Source organism: Podarcis gaigeae (assembly GCF_964106915.1).
Source record: "Podarcis gaigeae genome assembly, chromosome: 4".
NCBI classification, from domain to species: domain Eukaryota; kingdom Metazoa; phylum Chordata; class Lepidosauria; order Squamata; family Lacertidae; genus Podarcis; species Podarcis gaigeae.
Window position 1 is genome coordinate 9,669,781 of NC_139677.1, and position 13,745 is coordinate 9,683,525.

At 46.1% G+C, this 13,745-nt stretch overlaps 1 protein-coding gene across 1 annotated transcript in view; it reads left to right on the forward strand.

Moving 5' to 3' along the window:
- The window catches only part of KLF5 (KLF transcription factor 5), a 189,483-nt gene that overhangs the window by 34,134 nt on the left and 141,604 nt on the right, over positions 1 to 13,745 (forward strand). The window lies entirely within an intron of this gene.

A 13,745-nucleotide genomic window follows, 5' to 3' on the forward strand; every position in this document is an offset into this window, starting at 1 on the left:
TTTTCAGATCACGTGGGAGAAGGTATTTCCAGAAAGTATCCTGGCTGCATGTTTTATAGTGCTGCTAAGATATGCCTGCTTAATTTGTTAATAATACTGGAGATTTTGGGTCTGGAGCACCACCTGCATATTGGCAAACTGCCTCGACGATAAGCAACAGGTGCAAGAGTGAGGGATGTTAACTGAATGCAGTCATCCCCCTGACGTCTTAAACTCCGCCTCTCCATTTGCTCACTTGAGTCTCCAAGCGTTTTGTTCCACAAACACATATAGTACAATGACTGTGGGTCAGTCTTCCGTTCGTTCCATATAGGAATGCTGTGCTAAAGGTGGATCAAATCGTATATTTCAGGCATGGATTCCACACAGCTTGAGTTTTCCTCAACCCGCAGAGGGTACACCATGTCCGGGGGGGGGGGGGGGTTCCCATACACCGAGGCAGCGTGGAGTCACGGGATTCTGGCTTTTTCATATTTAACAGGCCTTCCAACAGTTGTTTTAATGCGATCCTCGGAGAGATGAAGGATTTTTCCATTTTCAGGAATGCTGTAAAGGGCTCTGGCTTGTTTTTAATACATTCTCTTGGAAAGCTCTAGTGGGTCATATCCAGATAGGTTTTATCATCTAAAGAGCGGGCGGCTCCCAAATCTCGGCTGCTTTAACGCATCAGGAAAACAACCATCTGATTCTCCTAAATGTTAGTGGAAACGGAACAGTTATTAGAGCAACACAAACTTCATCTCTTGACCAGAGAGAGAGAGAGAGAGAGAGACTGGCCAAGATTCATACTTGATTTTTGGCTTTTGTCATGAATCCTGCACATATGGAAGCTATAAGAGACTGCCTATGAATTCCCCAGCTTACGTTTCCAGCAGAAGGCATTGACTGTCTGGAAACCAAGCCTTATGAGGAATGGTTGAGGGAGTTGGGTGTGTTCAGCCTGGAAAAGGAGATACGATTCAAATATCTAAAGGGCTGTCACATGGAAGATGGAGCAAGCTTGTTTTCTCCTGCTCCAGGGCAACAAGACCCAAACCAGGGGTCGGCAATTTTTTTTAGCCGCGGGCCCATCCGCTGTCCCTCAGAACTTGTGGCGGGCTGGAGAAGTGGCACCGGGGGGGGGGGGGGTGGAGCTGGAAAACGAGGCAAGGGGGGCAAGTTGTCCTCCCCAGCCCCAGCTGCTATGCTTACCTTCCCTGGGGCTGCCACCACCACCGCTTCTGCTGATTATGGGTAGGCAGAGTGAGCTCGTCCGCTCTCTGGCCCACAGGAGCACCAGGGCGGCAGAGGGAAGATGAGCGACACAAAAGGGCTGGCTCCAGAGAGGGGCTGCTTAAAATGGTGCTTGGCTCAGCCCAGCCCCCTTCCTCCTCTAGGCTGGGCGGGGAGAAGCCAGAAGGAGGGAGGAAGGAGGCACCGCGGTGGTGTGTGAGAGGGAGGGGGGATGGAATGGCGCGGGGGACGGGGGACGGCGCAGTACGAACGAACAGAATCCCCACGCCGATTCACGGACAGTCTGTGGGCTGGATCCTGAAGGCAATTGGGCCTCATCTGGCCCGCGGATCCCTGACCCAAACCAATGGGTTCAAGTTACAAGAAAGGAGATTCCAACTAAACAGGAATAACTTTCTAACGGTAATAGTTGTTTGTCTGTGGAATGGGCTCCCTCAGAAGGTGGTGGACTCTTCTTCCTTGGAGGTTTTTAAACAAGAGGTTGGCCGTATGTCATGGATGCTTTAGTCAAGATTTCTGCCTTGCAGGGCATTGGACTAGATGACCCTCAGGTCTGTGATTTTAGGTGTACACACACACAACATGGATGCAGGGATGGAGTAATAAGTAACAATTTATATTTATATGGTGCCCACCTGACTGGCTTGCCCCAAGTCACTCTGTGTGGCTACGAACAGAATATTAAAAACACAATAAAACATCAAACACAAAAATCTTCTCTATATATCCCTGTTACTGGAAACAAAAGCAGGAAGGGGCCATTTTCACCAGTTTGTGGGAAATGACAATATTTAGGTGAAATAAAGTACTTCTTCACACAATGCATAGCCTACTAACTTACGGAATCAGCTGCTCTAGGATGTTGCAATGGCCACTGGCATTAAGCAACGCTTAGACTGTATATGTATAATTATATGTATCAAATGCTACTAGCCATGGCTCAGAAGCAGCAAGGCTCCAGTGGCCGAGGGCCAAACAGCAGAGAAGGGTTGCTGCCTTGATATCTGCCTGTGGACTTTCCTGGTGGCAGCCTACTGTCCACTTCTGGAAATGGCATATTAGGGTAGATAGACACTGGCCTTAAATTCCCAGTTATGCAGGAGTAGAGGTAAAGGGACCCCTGACCATTAGGTCCAGTCATGACCGACTCTGGGGTTGCGGCGCTCATCTCGCTTTATTGGCTGAGGGAGCCGGCATACAGCTTCCAGGTCATGTGGCCAGCATGACTAAGCTGCTTCTGGTGAACCAGAGCAGCGCACAGAAATGCCGTTTACCTTCCTGCCAGAGCAGTACCTATTTATCTACTTGCACTCTGACGTGCTTTCGAACTGCTAGGTTGGCAGGAGCAGGGACCGAGCAACAGGAGCTCACCCCGTCGTGGGGATTCGAACATCCGACCTTCTGATCAGCAAGTCCTAGGCTCTGTGGTTTAACCCACAGGAGTAGGGTGACCCAATAAGCAGTACCATGGCTGCATGAGGATTCTGCGGGCTCTAGGATAATTAGGGAAACTTGCAAGGAGAAGCACTATTGCGCCCCCCACCCCAGAAAGTAGGGTCTGAGTGAAAGGTGCAGGTGTGTCGTCCTGGATTTTTCCAGTTGCAGCTCTTTCCCCATGACCCACACGAGTAAACAGAGTGAAAGTGTTCATTCACTTATAAAGAGCAGAGAAAAGGCAGTAGGAAGTGTTGCTTCTGACCCCAGACCATGTTGGCCAAGGTTTTATAGGTGGGCTCAAATGTATTCTGTACCAGCAGGTTTCCCAACTGCGGAGCCTGTTTGTATGAACCAGGGAAAGCAGAAACCACCACAATTGCTCCCACCTCACAGAAACAGCAAGCTGAGGGGTTTACGGGGCTGGCAAAAAAATAAAAATAAATCCTCTAGGACTACAAGGTAATTCAAATCAGCTCTGCATGTATGTTTGAAGGATTCAGTGATAGTAAAAGTACGTGGGCTGCTGCTGTTTTTGTGGGTGGCCTTCGCTTTCTCCAACATTTGGTCAAAAGTTCTTACTCCTCACAGTGCAATCCTGAGCATTTTTTCCTTCAGTGGGACTTGGTAAATGCATGAAAGATTGTAGTTTAAGTGCATCCGGATAACAGATAAGGCAGCAAATCCTCTGCAGGATAAATAAATCCACTTCGGCCAAAGTTAAAACATGGGCATCCCATTGAATTCAGGAGATCGGGAAGAAGAAGTGTCTGGATTTGATATCCCGCTTTATCACTACTCTAAGGAGTCTCAAAGCGGCTAACATTCTCCTTTCCCTTCCTCCCCCACAACAAACACTCTGTGAGGTGAGTGGGGCTGAGAGACTTCAAAGAAGTGTGACTGGCCCAAGGTCGCCCAGCAGCTGCATGTGGAGGAGCGGGGAAGCGAACCCGGTTCCCCAGATTACGAGTCTACCGCTCTTAACCACTACACCACACTGGCTCTCAATGGGGGATCTCCCAAACCCTCAGCCAATATCAAAGCCGTGGCTGCAAAGGAGCAAATAGGTGAACCAAACCTGTGCTTAGCTGTCTCCCCTTGAAGTCAATGGATTGTAAAAGTGCTTCCCTTTGGCTGTATTTTGCTGCAGGCACTGAGACAAACTAGACATCATATGCATGTTTGCACTTAGGATGCATTTTTTTAAAAATGTGCAAATAGCAGCTTCTGGAGGGAGGGTTAATTATTGGGGATTGTAAAAGTCTGAGAGGAGAATTTTAGTCCTTTCCTCCTCAAATTTTGTCCATCAAGGGAGGAGAAGGTTAAGCTCCTCCTACCCACCTGCTTCAACCCCTATAATTATCAACCCCCCACCCTTGCATGCTATTTGCATTTTTAAAGAGTGTACATTACATGAAATGACACATTTAGTTCAGTATCTTCAGAATATTAAATTGAACATAAGTAAAAGTCTTTCCCCATTTTCCACACTCTGGTGGGTATATCAATGCTTCGCGCGCAGCCCCCCAGCCTTTCTGTTATGAAGATGGAACTGAGATCAACTCGTCCTTGCAAAAAGTTCACACATGCTAAAATGCCCTGAGGGGGGGAGAAGATTTACTTCATCTTTGAAATATTAACAGCAGCAATCAAGTGAAATGTGAGCATTTTGAAGGGTACATACCATGCCTCCGGACGTTTCAGCTAATTTCTGTGATATAAAAGGGCTTTTCAGTAACCTCAAAGAAGCAAATCCTCATAAAGACGAGAGAAACCTGATTATCAAATGGTGTCAGCTTGTACCATCTGCAAATACATTAGTCACAGTGATTCCAAATGTTATTTCGTTTCAGCTGAAAGGGGCTATGCACACCCTTATGGTTTAAGTCAATGCCTGACAAATGTGTAGCCCCCAAACCTGTTCCATATATGCTTTGAAACTGGGCATTAATGTCTCTTACACCAAGAGCTCTCATGAGTTCCCCTCGCTGTGGTGAGATTTTGTGAGCATGTTCAGTACCCTTAGAGCCACAATTCTCCAAATGTGTGCCACAATGAAGTACATAAACTGGGATTCATTTGTCGAAAATGTAGAAATGTCTAGAAGTATGGCAGTCCACATTGGAAGTGTCGCTTTCCTGAAAAAATAGGAGATTTTTGGAGCTCGACAACTTTTGCGTTGGAATTTTCACTTTTTGAAATATGGCAACCTTAACGTAAGCCACTGAAGGATCCTGCGAGCCCAAAATACGCACCCTCAGAGAAAGCTGCCTGCCCCTCTCTGCATGATTCACTGTTCTGCCCTTGCTTCAGTCCTGTCACACCATCTGGGGGGCAGATAATTCTGTCACGTGTCTGTGTCTCACCCTTCAGAGGAGGCTCCCTTTTGTGTCTTGGCGTGACTCACTCTTCCCATCTTGACTTGCACAGGAGAACAAGGGGGGAGCTCTCCACTCTTGCTCATTCTAAAGGTAAAACCCCCACTTTAATACAAAAATAAACAGTGTGTCAGCTAGCAGACATTTCGGAAGTACCAGCCTACCAGATATAAAAGGCAAAGGACACAGTCCAGACCGAAGTGAGCTGTGATTAAATACAAACCAATTCACTATGGCATTTAAACTGACTTTTACTCAGAGAATTGTTGGCATCTGTCTGTCTCAAGAGACAATAGGGTGCACCTCCAGGCAGGGGAGGTGGGGGTCAAACCACCGGAGAATCACAGCACCTGCAGTGGCTGCAGAGACCGCTAATAGCAGGCATGGCCAAACTCGGCCCTCCGGATGTTTGGGGACTACAACTCCCATCATCCCTAGCTAACAGGACCAGTGGTCAGGGATGATGGGAACTGTAGTCCCAAAAAATCTGGAGGGCCGAGTTTGGCCATGCCTAGCTAATAGTAGTAGTAATAATAATAACAACTCATAACTGCTGCCTCCTGCATTGTTTTTGCTGCATTAGCGATACCGAAGTGACCTCTCTGGGGCACAAGCTTGGGCAGTGTGTAGAATCATAGAGTTGATCATAGAGAGGATCATCTAGTGCAACGCCCTGCAATACAAGAGTTTTTGCCCTGTAACACATGACCCTGAGATGAAGAGTCTCATAATAATAATTTATTATTTGTACCCCGCCCATCTGGCTGGGTTTCCCCAGCCATTCTGGGCGGTTTCCATAGAAACCAAAAATACACCAAAATATCACAGATTAAAAACTTCCCTGAACAGGGCTGCCTTAAGATGTCTTCTGACCTCAGTCTAGCTGCCGCATTCTGGATTAGTTGTAGTTTCCGAGTCACCTTCAAAGGTAGCCCCACGTAGAGCGCATTGCAGTAGTCCAAGCGGGAGATAACTAGAGCATGCACCACTCTGGCGAGACAGTCCGCGGGCAGGTAGGGTCTCAGCCTGCTCTACCGACTGAGCTATCCTGAGTTCTGTTAGACGTATTGAAATTTAATCGCCATGACTAGCTTAGGTCTGTTAATTTTGAGGGGTCTACTTACTCCGAGTAAAGGTTACTTGACGGCAACCAGTAAGAATTTAGTTAGTCCCATTCTGTTTCTTTCAGAGCCCTTTGGCCATGATTAACTCCGGCTTCATTGCAGCTGATTAGTTCTGTTCAGTACTGTCCTCCCTAAAGGCCTTTTAATCATGGCTGTCGGAGTGCACATTGCTCACAGGTCATATTCTGACACCGACGATGTGATGCTCAGCTATGGTTAAGGCTAACAAGGATAAGTAGGGAAGGTTTTGCACAGGAGACGAGAAAAGAGGCAGGGAGCACGCATTCCCAATCTCTTGCTTCCAATTTCTTAGCCATGATTAAGAGATGAAATGTTTCACATGCGCACTGGACAGTGTGGGTAACAGAAAGTCTGGAATCATGACGGGTGTGTGTGTGTGTGCATTTCTCATGCACGTCCGCAGCCTTCCTTAGTTGCACTGCTTAGTTGTCAAACGTTGTGGCTCCCGAACACCACAAACCCGGAAGTGACTGTTCCAGTTTGCAAACTATTTTTGGAAGCCGAATGTCCGACGGGGCTTCCTTGGCTTCTGATTGGCTGCAGGAGCTTCCTGCACCCAATTAAAAGCTGCACTTTGCTTTCTGAACATTTTGGAAGTTGACGGACTTCTGGAACAGATTCTGTTCAACTTCCAAGGTACGACTGTAATAATAATAATAATAATAATAATTTATTGTTTCTACCCCGCCCATCTGGCTGGGCTTCCCCAGCCACTTTGGGTGGTTCCAAACATAACATTAAAAACATGATAAAGCATCAAACATTAAAAACGTCCCTAAACAGGGCTGCCTCCAGGTGTCTTCTAAAAGTCATTATGGTGCTCAGTGAAAAACATAAACCAACACTTGGCAGATATAAACCTCTCTTTGCCTCTTTGAGTTAATTAATAATGTGGGTCAGTCAGGGCTCCACCTCAGAAGGTGAAGACACTACCCAAGGAATGTGTGAGGAAGACAAGGTCTCGAACTGGTGGTACTTTACAGTGTCGTAGCATGGGGGGTGCAGGGGGGACCGGCCACACCGGGCGCAACATCTGGGGGTTAGGGTTAGGGGGCGCAAATCCACGGGTTAGGGGGCGCAAATCCATGGGTTAGGGGGTGCAAATCCACGGGTTAGGGGGTGCAAATTACTTGCCTTGCCCCGGGTGCTGACAACCCACGCTACGCCACTGGTACTTTATCCAGCCTGTGCGGGAACCTGGAGGGAGACTGCTCACATCAGACAAGGAAGCCACGGTGCACCTATAGGTCAGGTCAGCTGATAATCCTTGACCTCATAATGACTTCCTCCTTGAGACTTCATCCCTGGCCTGAGCAGCAAAAGGACATCACTGCCTCTGCCTTTCTTCTTGCCGCATCCTTAAATGCAGGGGAGCTCACCTAACAGAATGTCAACTTTTGCTGTGTTTGCAAGCAAGCCCCTATCTCTCTCGTTCTCTGACCTTGCTCCAGTTATGAATATGTTCAGAGCAGGGCAAGTAGAGATCCCATAAAGTAAATGGGTTGTAGATGACAGCCATAAAGAGCAGTGATTCCTAGAACAGATAGATCCCTGTCCAAGTTGCCATGGCACCCCTGAACTAATTAAAAAATAACTTGGTAAAAGGCAGATAATTCTACCCCAAGCATTTCAGAGGCGTGTTGTAGGTTGGATTCCTGCCAGGAAAAAGAAAGGAAGGCGAAAGCGACCCTTTTAACTGCCAGGACCGTGGCTGGCTGGGTAAGTAGATGCTGACACTTACGATGGCTCGAAGAGCAGGGCGAAATATGGGAGGCGTGTGTTAAATTGTGTAGACTCCATGTAGAACATAGAAGGAATTTCCCTTTTAAAAGGGGCAAGGAAAGGAGCAGCCTCTTTGAAGCCCAGCGTTTTATGAGATCTCCGTCCTTGGGAGCTGAACAGTAAAGATGACTCGCACCGCTTCGGGCTTTGCAAAATTACTACCAACGAAAAGGCTGAGTAGCTTTATCGAGATGCTGGAGTGGCCATTAAAACTTCAAAGGCAGTGTGTGACTTGAGCTTTACCTGTCACCGTGAAGGATATTTATTATAGGAAGATTTGGGTCCTTAGAAAAAGTTAACAGGGCGATATTAATGTGAAGTCTTGGGTATTATGAGATGGCCTCCCACCCCCAGCCCAGCAGCGTGAGAGATCAGTTGTTTTCATTACTTATTGTCCTTGAAAAGCCGTCCGGAGGAAAGGCAGGTGAGAGAGCAAAAAACAAAAAACACGAAAAAACCCCACCCTTGGAATGGACTAAGAGTGTCTTCTTCTGCAGCATATAATCAAATCCTTAGTTCCTTCTGCAACTGCCAGGATCCCACTTCTCTCGAAGGGACAACCACTGGTGTTTTCTCTGCTCCCTTTTAGTAAAATACTGTCACAGACCCTCCAAGTGCCCCTATTTTCCAGGGACCACCCTGGATTTACAGAAGCCGGCCCAGTTTCTGATTTGATCCTGGAATGTCCCACTCTTCCTTAGGACACCCCTATTTTCATCGTAGACATGTTGGTGGGCATAGAGTTATGCAACCCCCTGGTCAAGGAGACAAGTAACCTGTATAGGGATGTGTGTTTTTTAAAGGATTAATGTTTTATTACATTTTTTATGTTTTGGAAGCTATCCAGAGGGGATGGGGCAACCCAGTCAGATGGGCAGGATATAAATAAAATTATTATTATTATTATTATTATTATTATTATTATTATTATTATTGAATAGGATGTCCCCATTTTCATCAGAAAAATGTTGGAGAGTTTGGTATCACACTGGGGCATTATGGGAAATTTAAATGGCGTCTGGTGGTGCCAGCGTCTCTACCTCCCCTGACAGGTAAGCCCACCAACTTAGGAAAGGTCCACTTTGCTGAGAGATTCCTCAGGCCTGAAATTATTCCTGCCTGGTTCTTATGTTCCAGTTCTCTAGGCCAAATTTCCCAAAGCTTCTGAGGCTTTTCCCTGGAATTATGGGACTGGTACCCCCTTTAGAGGATGCGGGTGGCGCTGTGGGTTAAACCACAGAGCCTAGGACTTGCCAATCAGAAGGTCGGCGGTTCAAATCCCTGCGACAGGGTGAGCTCCTGTTGCTCGGTCCCTGCTCCTGCCAACCTAGCAGTTCAAAAGCACATCAAAGTACAAGTAGATAAATAGGTACCACTCCGGCGGGAAGGTCAACGGCGTTTCCGTGCGCTGCTCTGGTTCGCCAGAAGCGGCTCAGTCATGCTGGCCCCATGACCCGGAAGCTGTACGCCGGCTCCCTCGGCCAATAAAGCGAGATCAGCGCCGCAACCCCAGAGTCAGTCACAACTGGACCTAATGGTCAGGGGTCCCTTTACCTTTTTACCCCCTTTAGCAATGTGTAACAGCAAGAAGTACCTACCTGGACAGCAGCCCATCCTTATTGTGTCTGCACGAGTCACTGTTGTGGGTGTGGCTTCTGTCTGAGAGGCATGCCCACAGTGTAGACGCATGCAAAGTCTGTTCCTTCGAGGACAGGTCATGCTGTTATGTCTCTGCAAGGGAGCAATTACATGATTCCATCACACCTGCAGGAAAGGTACAGCAGAATTAGCTGCCCTCAGCGGAGGCTGGCTGAGAGCAGGCAAGGCCAGAGCAATCAATCATGCAGAGATGCTGTGGGCACCTCATCTATTAGGACTTGGGGCCCAGAGGAACCTTTCATCATATAATTTACTTCTTGCAGCATATTAGCAGACCTCACACAGCACACCCGTTTGGAATTCCCTCCTCTAATCTGAGTGTAATGGCGGCTTCATTGGAAAGAAGATTAGGCAGTGCAAAGTTTTCTTTTGATGTATTCTTTGATATTTAGCCTAATTTGCACTAGAGGGGTTGCTGATTTGGGCTCTGTTTTATCTATGCTAAAGGACAACACCTGAAAGGAACATTACTTTGGGCAATCTGCCATCTGCCACCAACAAAATGCAAAGTGGGATTCAGATTACCATTTGCAACCACACAGAACAAATTAGTTTTTTTCTGGCCTGCGCCTGAACAGGAGGTTGCATGCCTCTCTGACGGAAGAAAAGCAGGGTGGAAATGTACTAAATAAAATGCATTTACTGTAATCCAACATTTGCAGCACAATATTTACCTAATTTGTACAACTTAATTCATTTTGACCAAACTGCGGGAGGCAGTGGAAGACAGAAGTGCCTGGCATGCTCTGGTCCATGGGGTCACGAAGAGTCGGACACGACTAAGTGACTCAACAACAACAATTCATATAATTCTTTTAACATCAAATTCTGTACTTTTAATTATTGTAAACTGCCCTGGAATCTATTCTCAGGAAGGGTGATGTGTAAATACAGTATGTTAAATAAAAACAAGTAATATAAATTACAATGGCAGGAGGAAAAAAACAACTGTATAGGATTGTAAGAACTCAGAAACTTTCACCAACCTGGTATTTTCCAGATGTTGTGGTCCTCCACAACATCAGGTCCAGCCAGCATGGTCCCTGGTTGATGAGATTTGTTGTTGCAGAAGACTTCTAGTCTCCAACAGTGGCCTACCAGGTACCAATGGGAAACTGACAAACTGACTTTGAGGGTTGGTTTTTGTTGTTGTCATTTTTACAATCAAATGGTATAAATGATGATTATCCTCTCCTGGCAATGACAAACCTAGACAGCATCTTAAAAAGCAGAGACATCACCTTGCCAACAAAGGTCCGTATAGTTAAAGCTATAGTTTTCCCAGTAGTGATGTATGGAAGTGAGAGCTGGACCATAAAGAAGGCTGATTGCCGAAGAATTGATGCTTTCGAATACTGGTGCTGGAGGAGACTCTTGAGAGTCCCATGGACTGCAAGAAGATCAAACCTATCCATTCTTAAGGAAATCAGCCCTGAGTGCTCACTGGAAGGACAGATCCTGAAGCTGAGACTCCAATACTTTGGCCACCTCATGAGAAGAGAAGACTCCCTGGAAAAGACCCTGGTGTTGGGAAAGATGGAGGGCACAAGGAGAAGGGGACGACAGAGGACGAGATGGTTGGACAGTGTTCTCAAAGCTACCAGCATGAGTTTGACCAAACTGCGGGAGGCAGTGGAAGACAGGAGTGCCTGGTGTGCTCTGGTCCAGGGGGTCACAAAGAGTTGGACACGACTAAACGACTAAACAACAGCAACAACAATCCTCTCTTGTTTTCCCCTGTGCTGCAAAGTATACTGCTTCTGCACACAGGCATTCCTCTTAAAGTGTTCAAGCCAAGAGCCACCCACAAATGCACACCATGCATTTGCTTAATCCTAAAAATTTAGTGGCCATCAGTTATATGGACTGAGCGATTCCCTATTTTGAACCCACCACTAGTCAAGTTCATGGGATAATAACCCCAAGTTCTGCTTGACTGCAAGGTTACATTTGATTCCAACTAGAGTAAGGGATGTGGCTTAGTGGCAAATTATCTGCTTGTTTTCTAGCTTCGGGATCCATCATTTCCAGAGACCAGTGTCTGAAATCCTGGAAAGTCAGTAGAGAAACTACCAGTCAGTAGAGACACTATTCAGCTTCATGGGCCAATGTTCTGACTCAGTATAAGAGGACTTCCTATGTTCCTAATACTAAGGGTCATGATGGATTCTCCCCCTCCACCCCATATATATACTACTTGTTTTATGGGCTTTGAGTCAGGGTGTCATGATGTCTTGAAGCCAGAGCTCTATACTTCAATCCTATTCTTGTACTCTCATAATATGCTTGTACTCTCTTCAATACCATAACATTTATGCAAGACTGGTGTAGCCTCATCTTTTTTTGATGACGGACTGTGCATCAGCTCACCCTTGGGGCAACAAGCTTAAGAACCTGAGCAACTGACCTTACCTTTGGAGGCACTTTCAGGGTTGGCCGTTATGCCAATCATTGATAAGCATGTAGATAAATGCTTCTGATTTTGATTACTGAATTCAAGCTAGCTCTTCTATGGCTTGGGGCTGAGATCAGAGGAAGAATCTGGTCATACAGGCTTCTGAGTATTGGAGAGTCTCTCTCAGGAAGCAGCTACTGGAAAGCTCTTATGGAGAGCTCCATGCAGGATGAGGGAAAATACATGAAGAGCCTTCTGGATTCAGGCCAAAGGCTTATAAATCCAACATTGTGTTTGCCACAGTGGCCAACCAGATGTGTTTGGGGTGCTCACAAACAGGACATGGGTGAAACTGTTATTCCCAGTGGCAGGTATTCAGAGGCACGACCCCTTTGATTCTGAAGGTAGTTATAGCCATCATGTCTTTCTGCTGACATCTTCAAATAACCATTCCTTCCCAGAAACCATCTCAGCTGCTGGTTTCATGCCTTCACTGTCAAACGAGATCCAGCTGTGGCAGCAGATATTGGGCCTTTGGATTTTACACGGTGATCTGCCAGCATTTCTGGAGCGAACAGCTCAGAAACAGAGACGTTCACCTGTAACTGGGAATCTGCAAGGCGCACCCTCAAGAGTTCTGGAACAGCTAAAGTCAAATTGTGCCTTGTCTAACAAAAATGTGGCTAAAAATGGCCTACTTAGCAGAGGATTTGAAAGACAGGTGATGCAACGGCAAGCTTTAAAAAGGTATCCAAGGAGGAACCAGGAAATTATAGGCCTTTTGGTCTATTGTCTGCCTGGGTGGAAAGCATGACTAAATCTAGAATTATTAAGCGTATAATAGAACAAGCTTTGCTGAAGAAAAATCAGCAGGGCTTCTGCAAAGGGAAAGCCTGGCCCCCTCAGCCTTTTATAATTCTTCCATAGTGTCCACAAACATCTAGATGAGGTGATATGGTGCCCAATTCTATACTTGGGACTGCCAACAAGGATTTGACGAATTTCATGGCTAAGCAGATCACTAACAAGTAAAAAATTGGAAGCAGAGGATCTGAATGGAAAGTTTTCACAATGAAGAGAAGCAAGCGACAGGGTCCCTTGGAGATCTGAAATGGGATCAGTGCTTTTTAATCCATTCATAAATTATCAGGCTCCAGGGATAAGGGGTACCAGATGTCATAATGTTGTTCAGGATGGCAAAAACCTAAGCGTTATATGAATAATCTCAGAAAAAGATCTTCCTAGATGGGTGAACGGACAACAAAATGTCAAACTGCATTCAAGGCCAATAAATGATGTAAAGGAGCAACAAATCCCAGTTTTGCATATAAATTAACAGAGTCTGAGCTGGCAGTGACGAACCTAGGAAGAAATCTTGGGGACGCACTCAATGAAATATTGAAGGCTGTGTGGGGTGGGCTGCAGTGAGAAATATTATAAAATCTACACACGCATGCAAGAACACTGATATAGTTACATTTGGAACATTGTGTTTCATTCCGATTGCCCAATCTTAAAAAAGAAAAAGTAAATAATCTCCAATAATCCTGAAGTCATTGAGGTTTATCTCCAACACATTTGTTCAATACCAGTATAGGGTGAAGAAAAGGATGACAGTGGTGGTTATAATAATATACACATTTTCAGAATCTGTGCTTCCAAGGGTTAAGAACAGTACACAGAGGCTGGGAGTGAAAATTCAGGTTTCGTGTGCTAACC